At 41.9% G+C, this 18849-nt stretch overlaps 1 long non-coding RNA gene across 4 annotated transcripts; it reads left to right on the top strand.

Moving 5' to 3' along the window:
* The first annotated feature begins 1338 nt into the window (after positions 1–1338).
* LOC118971594 (uncharacterized) lies at positions 1339–18443 on the top strand. Of its 4 annotated transcripts, none has more exons than XR_012124647.1 (4): positions 5947–6128; positions 6671–6704; positions 17095–17160; positions 18152–18443. It is a non-coding gene; the product is annotated as an uncharacterized lncRNA (long non-coding RNA). The 4 variants fall into 4 exon arrangements; XR_005060103.2 differs by having other exon boundaries at positions 6625–6704; XR_012124645.1 differs by lacking the exons at positions 5947–6128; positions 17095–17160 and adding an exon at positions 1339–1606 and having other exon boundaries at positions 6625–6704.
* The last annotated feature ends 406 nt before the right edge of the window (positions 18444–18849 follow it).

Here is an 18849-nt window from a genome sequence, read left to right as displayed (position 1 = left end):
GAGGTGGGCAGCCACAAAGAGGTCATGGATCCCTTGAGGCCACTCCCCTCAGCCAGGCTCTGCCTCAACAGCCTCCCTCAGGGTCACACTGCTGAAATTCAGTCTCTTAATAGCAGGAATGACCTGTCAAGGTTCTGACCATTTGCTCTGGTCAATACAGGCTGGTACCAGGGTTTTCTCCATCTCATCGCATCTGACCTCATCTCACACCACTTTCTTCCACTCTTACCACATTCCAGCCACAGTGCATTTTCTCGCTTCTAACTCTTTAACTCAGTTCTGCCTCCGGGCCTTTGCACTTACTGTGCATCTGGCCTGGAATGTCCCTGTTAGGATTCTTTGATTGTCTCCCATCGTTCAGGTCTCAGCTCAGCCATCACTTCTTCAGCAAAACCTTTTGTGACTGCCCTTTTGAAAGTGCCCTCTACCCCCACAAGCAACATTACCCCATCACCCTTCTTTGTATCTATCCCCCTCAGAAATGATTTTGTTTACTAGTTTACTTACTATTTTGTCTCCACCTTAAGTGAAATAGCATTTTCATGAGAGTCCTATCTTCTCTGTCTTCCTTGCAACTGTAGCCTCAGGTCCTAGAAAGGGCCCCCAGGATATACTTACAATAAAACATTAAAAAATAATAAAAACTAATTTATTGTTTATATTAGACCAGGTTTTTAGGACCCCCCAATGTGATATTCTCTATTTAATCTTCCTAACAAATCTTGTAATTCCAACTTTACTGAGACACAAGAAGTTAAATGACATCATAGACTTAGGAAGTGGCAGAAGTGGTATAAGGTAAAGGCCCAGTAGATATTTATTAATTTAAAAAAAATAAACCTTCTATTTTTTTGTTCTTGTCCAGGTGGTTTATACTGTTCGGTAACACATAAAAATCTCCTGGCATAGCCAGTTACAGACAGCGATGCTTCTCTGCCCTGTGTTACTAATTTCCCAACAGTGCTTGGTCACATTTCCTTTTAAAGTTTCAACATGCAGAGATAGCGTGAACACCACACTTGTTAAGATTGCATAACAATTATCCACAACAAGCCTGCACCACATCTTACCCTATATTTTATATGTTATATGCATCACACACACGTTAGAAGCTCTTTGATTGGGTTATAAATGCTTATCCTCAAAATTCATTAGTATTAGAAAGTACCACCTGGGACTTTTCACTCCATTCTCAGCTAAGCAGCCCAGCCACACAAATAGCTATCTACAAACGCACTGCCCTGTGATCGTGTCTTATCCTATTTCCCCTTATCGGTGTGATTCACCCTGCTGTTCTCCAGGCTTCTGTCAGCCCACTGGGGTGCTCCTTCCTTTGGAAACTCCCCTTTCCACTCTCTCTGCTAATCACCGGCAGTCCCCCTGCTCAGATGTTGCCCCCTGGCATACTCACCTGCTCCTTCACTTAGCAGGAGAGATCAAGTCTCTACCGCTTTAGTCTATAAATAGTCACAGGTGCCCACTGCCTACTACACAGCAGGGCTAAGTGCTAAGGAAGCATGAGTCAGAGAAATGGACGTGGTCTTTGTACCTTCAAGCTTAGCTTTGTGGGGGACAGAGATGTTACTCAAAGAATCACACTGATATGGTGAGTATGATAATGGGGTGCGACGGGAGCGTATTACAGCAGTCCTATGCGGTCGGGCGGAGAGAGGCAAGGCTCTTTGGGCTGTGGAGCTGAGATCTGAGGGTGATGGGGAGTGAGCTGGGGAAGGGGAAGGAGGCAAGGGGAGGGGACAGGCCAAGGCTCGGAGGAAGGGAGGGAGGGAGGAAGCACGCCGTGGGCCGGGAAGTGATGAGGGGTGGAGCCAAGGGGTTCAGGGGTAAGGAGGAGAGATCTGACCCAGAGAGCGAGGGGCCTTTCAATCCTTGGGGTATCAGCATCGCCCCACCTGACTTGGGGGGACAGGCGGGTGATGGCCGGGACTGCTGCCCTCTCCTCTGCCTCCAGCCTCACCCAGGGGCCACCAAGCGACAGCTAGATCTTGCTGCCCTGCTCCACCCGCTAACTGCAGTGGCCCCAGGGAAGGCTGAGCACAGCCCTGGCCCTGCCCCTGGGGCTGTGCAACCAGCCTCAGTTTGAATCCTGGTGCTGTGTGGTCCTGAGCCAGTCAGTGACCCACCTGGCCCTCAGGGGGGTGGGAACCACACTGTGCAGGGCCCTGGGGCCCATGCCCTGACCTTGGACACACCTGTGAACAATGTGGAGGTCTTGGCAGCGTCTGGGCAGAAGAGGCGTGATTTAATTGTGTGAGTAGCTCACTCTGACCACAGCGTGGAGAATAGATTAGATGACTCTAGATTGTGTCTTGTGTTGCTTGCTGTGATGGGAACCGAGGAGGGGAGCTATTTGGGGAGAAAAGGTCATAATTCAGGATTGATGCATCTAAGATGCCTTTGAGGCATTCAAATAGACACACTAAGTAGGCAGATAATTATATATTTGGAGTTCTAAGAGAGCCCTGGATTAAAGACTATATAAAATGGTGATTAAAGCCAGGGGCGTGGCTGAGATCGCCCAAGGAGACAGAGCCAGCAAGAAGGGAAAGGGAGCTAGGATGGTCTAAGACGGGTTATGACATTTAAAGTCTGAGGGGGATTAGTCAGCGAAGGACATTGGGAAGGAGCTGCCAGGAGGGAGGGCCGGAGAGTCGAAGGTCCGAGGTGCTGGACCCTTTCAGATGTGTGTTGCTGAAATCCATTCTCAATGATTTAAGCAAAGTAATAATGATTATGATAATAACTGTTGACTCTTAGAGCCTAAACACAAGACTAGTCAAACATGCTTGGGTCAAAGTGCTCAAACAGGTCGTCAGGAACCTGCTTCTCTCCGTCTCTCCATTCTGCCTTCTTGTGAAAGGGCTTCTTTCCCAAGTGGCTCATTGCACATGGTGGCCTGTCTAGGTTCCCGGCAGAAGCTTTAGGTTCACACCCCACCTAAGGTAAAGAAGACATCTTTATTCTATGGGTTCCGGTATGAATACCAGGTATCACTATTTTTGGCGTGGCCTGGCTTATATGCTCATCTCCGACCTGGGGGTTGGCATCAGCCCAGATGGCAATGTGATGGAAAGTTCCTCAAAAGAAAATTAAGGTGTTGTTACTTGAAAAAGGGGGAGATGAAGTCAGACAGGCAAAACTCCAGAAGCATGTTAAATCTTAAAACTCCAAAAAGGCCAGAGGGATGAATGTTCTAAGAAGGAGAGTATCTTCCAGGGTATTAAATACTATGAAGAGATCAAATAAAATGACAACTAAAAATGCCCATGGGATTTAGCCACCTGGAAGTCACTGTGGCCTGAGATTCACACAAATGGCTCCATTACAAAGTATGGGAGTGGAAATCATAATGCAAATAGAAATGGCCATGTGAACTCAGGAGAGAGAAAGCACTTAGCATTCAGGCAATCAAGGAAAGCTTCATGTACGAGGTAGCATTTAAGATGGGCCCTGAGGATGGGTAATATTTTAAAAACTATCATTTTAAAAGAGTTCACATTTGGTCTCAGGGTTAGGGGTCAAAAGTGAATGCTAGCTAAGGAAAAGGGGACTTTGTTCAATGTACAAGTTATTCAACTATTACCAACATCCCTTCAGGTCACCAGCCTGAATTTGTAATGAGGGATAGCTGTCAGTCTAATGGAACTCAGATCCCACCTGGGAAAAGCATCTCTTCAGAACCTGCCTTTCCTTCTAAGGAGTCTCGGGGTATCTCACATGTGAACTCAACAGCAATCCTTTCCCTCCAGCTCCATCTCCTTTGAGCCTTGATCTCCCCTGTAACTCTCTGGGTGGCCTGGGCTTTTGGTGCTGATGTCACCATCATGGCTGCCTCTACCATTCAGGTTGCTGCCTCTGTGGTGAGGATCTGGCTACTTAGCCTTCTGGCTTTGACTGCAGCAGAGGAATTGTTGGTGTCAGATGGTCACCTCTGGGACAGCTGCTCTGGTTTTCCTCATTGTTCACCTGATTCACTTCCTTTTTTTTTTATTAAGGTATCATTGATATACACTCTTACGAAGGTTTCACATGAGCAACATTGTGGTTACTACATTCACCCATATTATCAAGTTTGCCCCACACCCCATTGTAGTCACTGTCCATCAGCATAGTAAGATGCCACAGAGTCACTACTTGTCTTCTCTGTGCTCTACTCGCTTCCCTGTGACCCCCAGACAAACCATGTGCACCAATCATAATACCCCTCAATCCCCTTCTCCCTCCCTCCCCACCCGCCCTCCCACACCCCTCCCTTTTGGTAACAGCTAGTCCCTTCTTGGAGTCTGTTCTGCTTTGCACCTGACTCACTTCTTATTTCATCTTCCCTTCACTTTTCATCCCAAGAAGCTGGCACTAGAAGGGGAAGTAGGGATGGGGACTTTTTGGATGGAAGATAATTTAGGTGATTCTGCACTGTATACATTATCAAGTCCCCACCACATACCCCATTGTAGATTCTGTCTATCAGCATAGTGAGAAGTGGGCTTTTCTTAATGGAAACATTATAAAGAAGCAAGTATATACAAGTTTTATGAATAAAGAGTGAGGTGTTAGAATTACATGCCCCCAGTCTTTTTCTGATTTCATTTTGTATAAACTGTCTCCTGGGATGAAATGGTGAGGGCTCTGCATTCCAAGGCTTCTAGAAATGCTAGTGCCAGTGTTTTATCTCCTCCCAAAGAAAGGCAGAATTGTAAGGCGGCAAATGTCTGACCACCTTGGCATGCAAAGCAAGATTTTCCAAGGGTTTTCTCATACTTATTTCCAAATATCTCCTCCAGCTTTTTGCTTATTTCCATTTTTTGTTGCCCTTTCTCATACAGAAGTGGATGATCACATATGTTGTACCTGTTTACACAGATCCATCCACTTCGGTTCTTTGCTTCTGCTTTAAAGGGAGGTCCACGATGGTACACTGAGTACCCCCCTCTCTCTAATACATGTTTATCCCCCTCAGAGAAGGGGGAATACTTCTTCGGTAAACATGAGTATCTGGGGGGAAGGACTGGGGAAATCAGTACAGTATAGACTTGTCATGAGGGTGCAGGCCCTTCCTTATTGAGACCCAGCTCTCCTCTATCAGTGGGCTCCAAGTCAGGGAACTGGCTCTGATCTGGGCACTGGGTCAAGGATCAGGCTTCTCCACTGGGCTGGCTGACCCTAGTCTTCTGCTCACCTTTTCTTGATCTCTTTTGAATATGTCCTTGTTGGTTGCCTATCTATACTGCCTCCAGGAACATCATATGCTTTGAGCCATCTTCGTCCTTGCTGCCTGCCATGGAAATTATACCCATCTTCTTCTGACAGTTAAATGTTGCCATTTGGGTCTTTGCTATTCTAAGATCTTATTATTTCCATTGCTACTGGGGGCCAAGATGGGAAATGGCATTTTCTATGGTCCGTTCTGCCAACAGAGGACAGCCCTCTTGAGTTTGTCAATGAGGCTAGTGTCCCCTCGCCAGTGTGCATAGTGGTCATAGGCTGCCCTCCAGGTGGTACAGGGCACACAACGGTCAGCTGGTGGGGTTGGATCCCTTCTAGCATGCCTACTTCTCTCAGCCTTTTTGACCCCTCTTTCCACAGCTTACCACTGTAGTACTAGCATCTCCAGTTTATTTAACATGCGCCATCACTTCTAAGATTTTAAGAGGCATCTAAGTAGAGTACTGGAAGTGTCAGCTGGGACGTTTAGCAGGGCGTTAAATTGTGTATCATGGCCAAGTGTCCCATATCACAAAACTCACCCTCATATGTGTGTTTTATCTGCTTCAATCCTGCACCCCAAGGATCATCTCCTTCCACACTCCCCCAATTCCTGTTATTCTTATTAGCCAGGTCCTGCTGCCACTAGGGTTTATCATCTCTTTCCTCCCTTAGCAAACCCTCCTTCCTGGTTAAGTTATACTGAGATTTGACCCTTAGTTCCAGTGGCCAAGAGAAGTCATGGGAGCAGGTCCTGGAGGGCAAGCATTGCTTTTTAAGACTCCTGCTTCACTTGGGCCCCTCCGCATAGTCTTTAAGAAAGCAGGAGGAAGGGGATCTATCTCTGTGTGGCACCAGAAGTTTCCAGAGAATTTGAAGATTCAAGGTTTTCAACTGAATCTACCCAGGTAACTCATCCCAACTCTCAGGATCCCTCTCACTCCCCTGAGGGACCTGACTTTGGCTTAGGAGACTAGCCCAGGCTGAGAATTCAGCCTTTTCTGGAGTTCTGCTGCTCTGAAGTCCTGTGCCCTTTTTTTGTGGGTTAGGGGGTGTTATATTTGCCCTCTGACTACAGGGCATCAGAGTCTCTTTAAAGGCTGCTAAAGAGCCCCTGATTCTCATACTTTGCTTTAATTGTTAATTAATAAATCTGAGCCTGTCATTTTCTCTTTTCAGTGAATCAATGGTACCTAGCAATGACCACCCAACTCAACAGCCCTTATAATTAATGATGTCCTTCATATCTCTTAAGTGCCTGGGACATTGCACCAGCTAGTATATCCCCGCCTCCACCCATTTCCACGTCATCTTAGTTCGTCACACGTGAAAGTCTTTATTTTAATCATATTTAATCATATGTATTTTACTCAGTCTATCTTTTAATCAGATTTATTTTTATAGGCCTTTTCAAATTGTTCTGTTTCCTTTGGTTCCTGGTTCTGCATAGCGTGGCTCCTCCTCCTGACAGCTGGTTTCCTTCGGTGAGTGTAATATTTTACTGTGAATTAAGCCACTGTCAAGTTCTTTTCTGTGGAAGTCTCCTTTGAGCTGGGCTGTCTTTATGTCCTGCTCTGCAGAGATCCTAGGATTCCTGTCTTCCCTGGGCCAGTTTTTGTTCATTCCTATCCCAAGCTGGTATTGCAAATTCAGGTGCCACAGCCAATGACTTAGGTTTCTGACGATCCACAGGCGATTCTCTTCATCCGGCACCCAAGAGATGCTGCTTGGGTTTCCGGGGGGAGCTGGCCAGGGTTCTCCTTCACAGAATACTTGCAGAGAAATGGTGCTCTGTTTCCCCACCTTGCCTCCCAACGGTCTAAGGCTTTGACTGCCCTGCTTCTGTAAAGATGTTAAAACATCAGCCTGGAGCCTGGAAGACCCACGCCTGCATCTGTTGGCCGTTTGGCTTTCATTTCATTTTGCCCCTGTGGGTTTTGGTACCTGCTCCTTTCTCAGCCCCTGGAAATTTTCCTTTCTTTGGTTTGAACTCAACTATGCATTACACAAATCATTTTTGTTTTGTTTTATCCAGCACTTTTAAGTGTTCTTAGCAGTAACATGGACTGAACTTGTTAGTTAAATCTACCACATTTAATGGAAATTATACCAGTTTATCTTCAGAAAGCATGCTGGTGAGTCCACCGCAGTCACAGAGAATTTTATGGACAAACTCAATGGATAATTTCAGATATTATAACCACAAAGTAGGGCAAATTTCCCTCAAAATTTAGAACAGGATGTCCACATCTTTTCACTCAATATGTGAACATTATATTTTCCTTTATGGTGAAAGGAAACACTATTTCTCATGGAAATAATGACGTTCATAATATTCATTATTCCTAAAACTCACAGGATCATTAACGTGACAGCATCGTCTTGCTAGGAGTGACTGTTCAAGCTGCAGCAATATTATGTTGAGCCCTTGCTTCGTGACTAGGAGAAACTTCAGAATGACAAAATACAGAATGAGGACATATAAATAGAAACAGTTGAAAATTTCCAGATAATCTTGATAAATGAAGAAAGGAGGAAAATAGGTGTATTTCACTTGGATTTGAGGAAGAGAACTTCTGGTTGCATTTGTGTACTGAACTTAAGCCTGCCTCCAGGCACCAGACAGTGGGGAAGCTGACAGCAACAGAGCAGATCGCAAAGGGTCTGGCTGCCCTGACACTACGGCAGAGGTCATACGTATATACATTTTTTTCTTTTACATCAGAGATATTTTCAGTACATAAGGCAAGTGAAGGTTTCACTCAACTGCTGGCAGAAATGCCTACAGAAATGCCATATACTACAGTAGTATGTTGAATACCTACTTCCCATATACTACACAATTATAAGGCCATGGGGTAAGGGCCGGATCACAATATGCCTGGGGAGGTCCAGGCAGACCAGGGAAGTAGGTGATGTTTGGAAACAGGAAGAAAAAAAACAGTCATGTAAAGACACAGAGAGCAGAGCTGTGGCCAAAATGATCACATATAAGACAGGAGCTGAGGCAGGCATCCAAGCGAACTGTATTTGATTTTCATTTTTATCAGATGTGTAGTTTTAGGGTTGAGAGTCTAAAAATAGGCATCACTCCATATAACCTACTCCCTCTAATTTCTTATAATTAGTTCTTAAACAGCTTGTATTTTCCTACTGTTATTTAAGGAGGGACATTAAGGACAGTCATTGAAAATGCCCCAGAAATTAAATAAAGAGGAAAGTTAAAGTCATATGCTTATATGAGTAATATACTAATAACTGTTCTATATATGTCCAAGAACATTCATTGTTTCTTGCTTTCAAAAAGTATTTAAATACAGTTTTCCAGATGCCTCTGTTGTGGGGCATTATTGATTATAAGTAAAACACAATGACCATTTATTTAAAGGCTGTGCATATTTTATTTCATTCTATATGCAGTCTGTACTTCATTATTGCATGTGTTTAATAATTTGATAGGAAATCTTCATATGAAGCAGAGCAAAGAAAAAACCATATACCACACTGACTGTTTTTTTCTTCTCCTACTTTCTTAATTGCATTTTCTTCTTGTCTGAGCCGGTTTCACTGGTTTGGTCTATTTTCTCTCATTCATTTTTTTTCCTCCTACTTAAGTTCTCCTATGTATTTCTATATATATATACATATATTCCTATATATGGATTCCTGGTTTTCCCATTTCTCCATTCTTTTCTGTTCTTTTGGGGCAGTTTATCTACTTTGTTTCCTCCCAGTAAGCATTGTGTTGCCACAAGGACTGATTTAACTAGTTCCCTTTTCCAAACAGTGATCCAGGGCAACAGCAGACAAAAGGATGAAGGCAGCTTTAGGATGATTTTCCACCGGGAACACTGCCTTCTGTACGTGCACTCAGCTACCAAAACACTCAGGTCCCTTTTGCCTCTAATAACCTGGCAGCATAAAGGATGTGATTCTGTATCACAGAAAAGCTCTGGCTCATTGGGTCACGACCCTCATCACTCAGGAAAAGTTCTCAAGTATAGGTCAATTCAATCCCCATCAAAATCTGTAGGTTTTTTTTTTAGTTGACAAGCCAATTCTAAAATCCATATGGAAGGCCCAAGGAATTAGAATTGCTAAAATAATTTTTTAAAGAACTCCTTTTAAAAGAAGAATCCATACTTCCTTATTTCAAAACTTAGTGTTAAGCTGCAGTAAATAAGAGAGTGTCAAACTGGTGGAAGGATAGATCCATAGATCCATGGAACAGTATAGGGAGACCACAAATAGACACACATATAGATGATCAATTGATTTTTTTTTTTTTTTACAAAGATGAAAAGGAAATTTATGGCAAAAGTATAGTCTTTAAGCAAACGATGCTGGAACAATTGAATCATATGCCAGAAAAAAAAATGGAAAGAAAGACAAAGAAAAAAGGAAAAACCCTTGACTCATACTGCACACTTTGTACAAAACTAATTGAAAAGGGGATCCTAAATCTAAAGCAAGACACCAGATTAGAGGCTTGGAAAGCACAGAAACAAATCTTTGTGACACTGGGTTTGGCAACTGTTTTTTTTTTTAATATGACACCAAAAGTATGATCCATAAGGAAAATATTGATAAATTGGATTTTGTCAAAATAGAAAACTTTTTCTCTACAAAAGACATCGTTAAGAGAATGAAAAGATAAGCCACATAGGAGAAAGAATTTGCAAAACACATACCTGTGAAAGGACTTGTATCCAGAAGGTAGTAAAAAAAAAAACACCTTTCAAAACTTGATAATGAGAAAGCAATCGACCAAATAAATGAAGGGTAAAAGATTTGGACACATACTTCACCAACAAAGATACACAGAAGGCAAAAAAAAAAAAAAAAAAGGAAAATAAAGCATTTGAAAAGATACTCAACATAGTTAGTTATTAGAGAAACGTAAATTAAACCACAATGTGATACCACTGCAAGCACATGCATTAAAATGGGAAAAGTTTTTAAAAAGATGACATTATCAAGAGCTGGTGAAACTGTTGAGCACCAGAACTTCCGTACATTCCTGGTGGGATTACAAAATGATGAGTCACTTTACGAACTAGTTGGGCAGGTCCTTACAAATGTAAGCATGTACTTACCATAAGACTAGAAATCCTACTTACACATATTAACCTAGAGAAATGAAAACGTGTCCACCCCAAAACCTGTACATGAATATTTAGAAAAGCTTTATTCATAATGGCCAAAAACTGGTAACACACCAAGTGACTTTGAGCCATGGAGTGGATCAACTGTGGTACATCCATACAGTAGAATACTCAGTGATAGAAGAACAACCTATTCATACAGGCAACAGTGTGGATGAGTCTTACATGCATTGTGCTTAGTGAAAGAAGCCAGACAGGCTGCATCCTGTCTGATTCCATTTATATGACCTTCTGGACAGGCAGAACGACAGGTGCAGGCAACAGACCAGCTGTGCCAGGGCCTGTGGGTGAAAGGAGAAGGGGAGCACAAAGAGTCAGGAGGGACAATTTGGGGGAGGCAGAACTGTCCTATATCTTGATTTTGGTGGTGGTTATATGGCTTTATGCATTTATACAAACTCACAGAACTGCATTCTGAAAAGAGTGACTTTCACTATATGAAAATTGTATCTTCATGTTTAAAAAATTAAAAAATGGGACAATAGGTAAAAAGGCAAAAAAACTGATGATTGTGGAAGTTGAGTGATGAGTGCAGGAAGGTAAATAATATTGTCCTCTGGTGTTGCATATGTTAAGCATGGAAGTTTTCACAGTAAAAAATAAAAACAACATCCACCCGAGGCCTAATGGTCCCCTCTCACCACCATACCATCTCCAGGTTTCCTTTCCTAGAGAAACTTCTTGAAAGATTGGACTATAGACACAGTTTCACCTTCTCATTGTCCTTTCTGGCTTTTGTGCCCGTGATTCCACTAACTCATGTCAAGGTTTGTGTCACAGTCACCAATGACCTTCATGTAGCCAAAGCAAGAAGTCATTTTTTTTTCTCATTTTACCCCATCTTTTGGCAATAACTGTTAGTTTCTTTTCCTGGTTTCTGTGACATCATTTGAACTGTTGGTGTTCCTCCCACCATTTATGCCATTTTGGTTTCACTTGCTGTCTGTTCTTTGCGAAACCTCTCAACAGTGACATGGCTGAGGGTTAGGCCTCCAGACCCAGTTCTCTTATGTTTACACTGTCCCTAGGCAATTTCACTGGGGCTCATGGCTTCAATACTGCCTAAAGGCCTATGATTCTCAAATCTGTGCCTTTAGCCCTGTCCTCACCCAGAAACTTCAAAGTCATGTATCCAACATCCTACCCGACACCTCCGTTAGGAAGTCTATGAGGCCTCTCAAAATTAAAATGCTCACAAAATTAAAATGGTTGCATCCTCATGCCTGACCCCAGTGTACACATCCCAGTGAATGGCACCCTGTCTCCCCAGTCACTTGAGTTAAAACTTAGAGACTGTCCTTGCATCCTCTCTGGGCATCTTCTTCCCTACCCATTATTGTGCATTTACTTCCAAAACATATACTGACTGCTTGCAATTTTCATTTCTGTCACTAAGAGCCAAATTCAAATCACCATATCTCTAGCCTTATTTATTTCTTCTTCCTCTTCTTCTTTCTCCTAAAACTACTTTGATAGGTGTTTATGTCTGATTTGGTTCTAAAATTCAGATATAGTTTTATGAATGGTGCCTACAATAGTGAAACTAAATTTCTATGAAACTACAATCCTTTACTTTCTCATTTCTGGATTTTTTAAGTTCCACTGAAGAAAACTGAGGCATTTTGTAAAAAGGAAGATAAGGAAAATACAGATATCCCCTGTCTAGTTCAAAGTCATGCCTGTATAGCTAAATTTGGAGATGGAGTTTAGCGGGTCACTGGAGGTGCATACTGTTTCTTTAGGGAGATGCAATACTTGAAAACTAATAATGGTTGAGCTGGTCTTGAAAGTAATCTCATTATTTTGCTCTGTTAACTGTCTTAAGAGACCTAGGGATAATCCTAGCAGAGAGAACGTGGCTCCTTTTGGAACTGATGGTATTTCATGAGGACTGATTTATTAGGAAGCCACTGGGAACCTAGTCAGAAATAAGTAGATGAACAAAACAGCAAAAGTTAACAAATTAAAAATTAGTGACCTCTAGTTTCATGTCGACTGATTGCATATCTATGTCCTTAGGTTGGTCAGGATACAAACTGAAGAAAACAGTTCTTTATGTTGTCTTATGTTACTGATGATGTAACCCATCAAGGTCTTTGAGCTTTTCTCTTAGGAATTATTTACCAAACTGTCAGGGTCTTGGAATCTTTCTTCATATTTTCTAGAATCTCCTTAAGTCAAGCACTGTAATTGAATATTACTGTAGAAAATAATGACAGCGTGGTTGGAGACAGAAGAATCAGAAAAATACTAAGTACTAGCAATAAAAATAGGAAAATTTATGGTTATTCCCCTGGCATTGGCTAAGACAATAGTTCAGGGCAGCGTTATGCATCAGTGTCAGAATCTGATCCATACCAGGCCTGTTTGGCTTCACATAAGCATCACTTAAACCATGGGCTATTTCCTCCATCATGTTATGTCTTTGCATATGTTCTTTTAAAAAGGTGAAGTTGAATTTTGATTTTAGTCTATCTTTTTCATTTCTAAAGTAATCCAAGCGCTTTACCAGTCATTTCTAGCATGCAGCCAGTTCTGCGTCTATATGGGTATTTTTTAATCTTCCCACCCAGGTTTGCGAACATTTTCCTGTCATTCTTGAATTGAATTCTGTTGGTAGTTAGTGATCTGAACTAGTTAAGAATTCTTCAAGTGCAGGTTCTTGTGAACACACTGCTTTCTTTTTTGACAAATTTCCAAACAGCAAGCAAACATGGTTTATGACTTTACAGATTTTCCCAACTTTTCTTAAAATTAGGACTCTTGGCCTCAAACCTGTTTATTACCTATTGAATGAGCAATAAATCCTCTGAAATTTTAGAATACAAAATTTGGAGAAAGAGGGAGTTTCTATGATGCCTTCAAGGCTGTGAAAAAATTTTACAAAGCATGACTCATTTGTCTTATCTTCTCCTACATCTCAAGGTCCTTCCTGTTTGGTGAATGGTAGTTTTGTTATGTGTTTTGCTCCGTTTTAACAAAGTAATGCATATGTGTAGTTTAAAAAGTCGAACAATACTAAAAGGTTATAATAAAATACAGCCACATGCATTACACAGACCCATCCCACTTTACAGAGGCTTAAGTACTTTTTTAGCTATTTCTTTTGATATTTATCTGCATATTTCCTTTAAATAACATGGTATGTTGCTATTTCTTGATACATCTAATTATCTTTGACTTATAATAGTGGATGACAGTTTTAGCTTTATATAGCCGCTTTAGCTTCCCACCACTCCACCCTATGTTTGAATTGTAATTGTCAGTTAATCCATATTTAGTATTTTCATTTTATGTCTATGCAACTATTATTCACTGCTGAGTCAGAAAGTTAAGAAGTGTGTTGTTCATGGACAGCTTAAGAAGTCAGGATTCTCCAGAAAAACAGAACCAGTGGTGTGTGTGTGTGTGTGTGTGTGTGTGTGTGTGTGTGAGAGAGAGAGAGAGAGAGAGAGATTTTAAGGAACTGGCTCACAAAATAGTGAGGGCTGGCAAGTCCAATGCAGGCCAGCTGAATACCCAGGGAAGAGTTGATGTAGAGGCTCAAGGCTGAAGGTAGCCTGGAGGCAGAATTCCTTCTTCCTCAGGAGACTTCAGTCTGTTTCCTCTTGAGGCCTGCAACTGATTAGATGAGGCCCACCATATTATAGAGGGTAATCTGCTTTACTCAAAGTCTAAACACCAGTATATCTCATTTAAAAAAAATCTTCACAACAATATCTAGACTGGCATTTGACCAAATATCTGCATTGTGTGGCTTAGCCAGGCTGACACATAAAATTAACCACCACAAGGGGTAACCAAGAACATGATGGATTGTGACTCAAATTTTGAAGTTTCTTCTGTGTGAGAGAGGTCCTGTCCTTTCCAGTATCCCACCTGTCCAATTTTAGCCATTTAGCAGCCTCAAATTTCCATCTTTGTTTCCTCTACCTGGTGACACTACTATCAGTTGCCACTTGATCTCTGTTTCTGTGTGCTGGTTTGAAATGTTTTTAAGGAGCAAACCCTGGTGAATGTCAGGCCTACCTTGTATGTTTCTCTGCATTGGTTGCTGTCCAATGCCTTATTTTACATATTTGTTCAGATGTATTGCTGTTTATAGGAGGGTAAGATATGACCAGCTACTCTTCATAGCCAGAACTAAAAGCCAGGTTGGGCTGCTTAACAAACTCTCTAGCTGGTCTTTTTTCCCTACTCCTCTCTCTACAGTGTACTCTCTTATTCTCCACCCATAACCAAGTGGTCTTACAGAAATTTAAGTCAGCTGAAAACACTCCCTTGCCAAACTCTTCAATAGCTTCTCATCACAATGAGAATGAAATCAAAGATCCTTACACTAGCCTACAAAGTCTACCATGCCCTAAACTCTGCTCCCCTCTCCAGTCTTATCTATGTCACCCCCCTTCTCGCCCACTGGCCTTCTCTCTGTTTCTTGAATATGCCTAATTGGTTCCTGACCTAATTTAATTGCCCTCTCAATTTCCAGTCCCCTTCCATTTCAATGTAACTCCATTAAAGCAGGAACCTTGCCTGAACGGCTATATCCTCAGCACTTAGAGTGGTGCCTGGCACATTGTAGATTCTCAACCAAATCAAAATTTATTCAATGAGTGAATAAACCTAGATAGATCCAGGGCTGGGCTACTTGCTGTAACAAGCATGTTAATGAACAGTAATTTGTTTTGTCTGCCACTTGTGTGGCTTCCAATTTGGAAGGACGCTCTAAATGCAATATTGCCTTCCTTGGTTTGCATTAAGCATCTTTTGGTATGTGTTTGTCCTGTGTCATGGCATTCGTTGAGTGCCTGCCATGTTTTTTCAGCAGAAGAGATGTTAAGAGCACAACTCCGGGGGGCCAGACAGGATGGCCTATCAATCTTGTTTTGCTACATTTTAGCTCTGTCGCCTGGACAAATTAATACATTTCCCTAATCCTTAATTTCCCCATCTGTGAAATAAAATGAAAGTAATCCTTATACCGTAAGAGTTTTTAAGGAGGTTAACTTAAGTAATGCATGTAAATTATTTAGACTGTATTTTGGCCTTGTATTTTGAACATTCAAAAAACAGTTAGTGTTATTATTAAATATCATTAGTTTCTGTGGTGACAGTAGCTATTTGATGGCAGTCGGGATTAATAGAAGTGTTAGTGGGGGATGGCATTGGGTGAGGTTGAAACATTGTGCCTAAAAGTCCCCTTTTTCAGGAAGATTTCCCCAATAAACCACCCTCTGGTTATGTCTTGGCTTCCTGCTCTCATCACATACATACTGAGTGTTGTCAGTTGCCTCTTTTTATAAATTATTTTTTCTTTTCCTTGAATATCCTTATTGGTGCAGCAAGGCCCTACTTTCTTAAGAATTTTTAAGTGTTTAATCGCGTGTTCCCTTCTATCCCAGTCCCTTTTCCATTAGCAGCCATTGTAAAATATTTAATGTGTATTAAGTATTCTCGTAAATGTGTACTAATCTTGTGTGCTTGTACTTCTAGTTTCCATAAACGCTATTGCATTATTATCTGTGGCTGTGTTTCTCACATTTGTTTCCCCAAGTCCTGACTTGTGCTATGCATGTGTTGCTGCGGACACACCCCCTGGGTGATGGTTAGAGGTGCAAAGAACTGCATGGTGGGTGGGCGTTTCTCACTTTTACCTGTTCGTTCCCCCACTGATTTTCAGATTACTTTACATTCCCCACCACCAAAAACTGCAGAGAAAACCCCTGTGCATGTCACTCTCTAACTGTGATGAGAATTTCTTTAGGAGATATTTCAGGGTGTGGAACTGTTGAGACAGAGTAGGAAATGGCCTGTTCCTTGGTAATTGTTCTCACATATCTCTTTCTGGATACAGGTTGTGTATCCCTAATTAGCTTGTGAACTACAGGGTCAGCTCTTAGAACTTTAAACAAAAAATAGTGAAGGAAGATCAGGTCCAACATTGGGATAAATAGAGACACAAAAGGGCAAGTGGAACACAAGAAGAATTGTTCAATTTCTGTGTGACTGTAAAAATGCAAGTAGAGAAATTGTGCCTCTTATTTGCTATTTTTATAGCCAATCCACAAGAGGATTTGCTGGCATTACTTGTATAGCAGGTGGAGAGTCCAGAACACAATTACACCCAAAAAGGAAAAATTAACACCAAAAAGAATCCAGGAACTAGTGGGATGTGACTGGTTGGCATATACCCTCTACCGGGCAGAGAGGACATGACCTTATCCCTGATTTGAACACATTCTAATTTGGGATCATGTACAGTTAGCAAATCCTAGTGTCCAAGACCCTGCAGGGGGCTAGAAGGATTGAGTTCTAAAAGTAGATTCATTCTTTTTTGTTTCTATTTTTATTTTGGACAAGCTTCAAACCTTAGAAAGTTTCAAGAATAACACAATGAACACCTTTCTGCCCCTGAGCAAGATTCGTTGTTACCACATTGCTACATTTTATCTATCTACCTCTTTTATCTATCTACCTTCTATCAGTCTTTCTATTTATCTGTCTCTAAATCCATCATCTGCCATTTGAACGTTCCCCCATCAATCTTCAGCATCCTTTTCTAAGAACAAGAGCCTTCTCACCAATAACCACAAATTTAACATCTGTACAATGCTATTATCTAATGCCCAGTCCATATTCAAATGTCTAGAATGGAGTTCAGCAATTTGTTCAATAGGTAGCCAGATGATAAATATTTTTGGCTTTGCAGGTCAGATAGTCTCTGTGGCAAGTACTGAACTCTGCTGCGGTAGAACACAAGCAGCCACAGGCAAAGGTAACACACGTGGGTGTGCTGGGGGCCCAATAAAATTTTATTAACAAAAACAGGTGGTGGGCTGGGCTAGACTCTTTTTCTTTTAACAATTAGTACAAGATTCTGTTTTAGGGTCAGTAAATCTCACAGTTGAGGTATAATATAGACATCAATCTTGGTTTTGAAAAGGTTTTGCCGCAGATGGTATTACTCAACCGCATGTGACTCTACCTCTTACATTTCTTCATTTCTATGAATCCAGTTTCTACAGATCCACCTCTTACTCCTTTATTTGAGCAACATCAATGGCTACCATTAATATTGCAGAATTTTATCTTCCTTCTGTATTCTTTTTTAAAACTGTGGTAAAATATACATAACGTAACATTTAGCATTTTAGCCATTTTTTAAGTTCATCGGCATGAAGAACATTCACATTGTTTTGCAATCAACACTGCCGTCCATTTCCAGAACATTTCCATCTTCCCCATCTGAAACTCTGTCCCCATGAGACACGTAACTCCCCATTCTCCCCACTTCCCCCAGCCCCTGGCAACCATCATCCTCCGTTTTGTCTTCATGAATCCGACCGCTCCCGGCAGCTCGTAGCAGGGGAGTCATACACTGCTTTTTTACATCTGTCTTGTTCATTTAGTTTGTTTCAGGGTTCATTCCTGTTGTAGTGCGTGTTAGGATTTCCTTCATTTTTAAGGCTGAATGATATTCCATTGTATGTATATACCACACTTTGTTTATCCGTTCACCTGTTTGTTGATGGACACTTGGGTGGCTTCCACCTTTGGCAATTGTGAATAATGCTGCTGTAAACATGGCTCTGGACTCATACTTAAAGCAGTCATTTTCTTTCTCTCTAGGGGCTAGAAGGGGGGATAGGATCTAACAACAGATACGACTTTCACACAGCATAATAGTGTCCTTTAGAAATCGGCTTAATAGAAAGTATGTACATGAACAACGCGCTCATTGCTCCTCCCTCCCCTCCTTCCTTCAGGGCCTGAGCGGCTCTTGCCTGGACATTGCAGCAGCCTCATCCCCTTGCCTCTGGATTCGCCCTGTCCCACAATGCCGCTCGAGTGGGCTACCCAGAATGTGAAGTCGATCACATCGCTGCCCTCCTCTAGACTTTTCCATAGCTCCTTATTTCCTGCAAGACCAAGTCCAAAGGGCTCAGCCTGGCATATTGGCCGCAGTGTCCCGGCTCTTACCGATCCCCCATTCTTGCCTCTTGTCGCTTCCAGCCTCTTACCAAGCTGCTGTTTACCATCTCTTCCTCCAGAGTAAATAAAAACAATAAATGGTGCTGCTTGGTGTCCAAAGCCTTTGTTTACTGTGTTTGTTTCATCTACCCAGACAGCTTTTCCTCTCTTTTCTTTTCTGGGTTATACCCACTTATCCTTTAAGATTAAACTCCAGCAGCAATGCTTCCAGGAAGCCCGTCCCAGACATAGCCTCACACCTGTGCCCTCCATTCTCGGTATCCAGTGTTTATTCCTGGCCTTAGCATCGTATTGAAATGATGTCTATAAGTTTGTCCTCCCAAGTGATTTAACCTCCTAAAGGATAGGGACTATGCTTCAGTCATCTTTCCACTCCCAGTGCCCAACAGAATGCCAGATACCTAGTAAGTGATTAATAAATGCCTTCTGGATTGAATAAAGCCACAGGTTCTCAGGTAGGCGTGCTAAGCTT

Source organism: Manis javanica, chromosome 13 (genome assembly GCF_040802235.1).
Source record: "Manis javanica isolate MJ-LG chromosome 13, MJ_LKY, whole genome shotgun sequence".
NCBI classification, from domain to species: domain Eukaryota; kingdom Metazoa; phylum Chordata; class Mammalia; order Pholidota; family Manidae; genus Manis; species Manis javanica.
The sequence above is the reverse complement of the archived record's forward strand: the minus strand, read 5'-3'. Positions and strand labels throughout refer to the sequence as shown.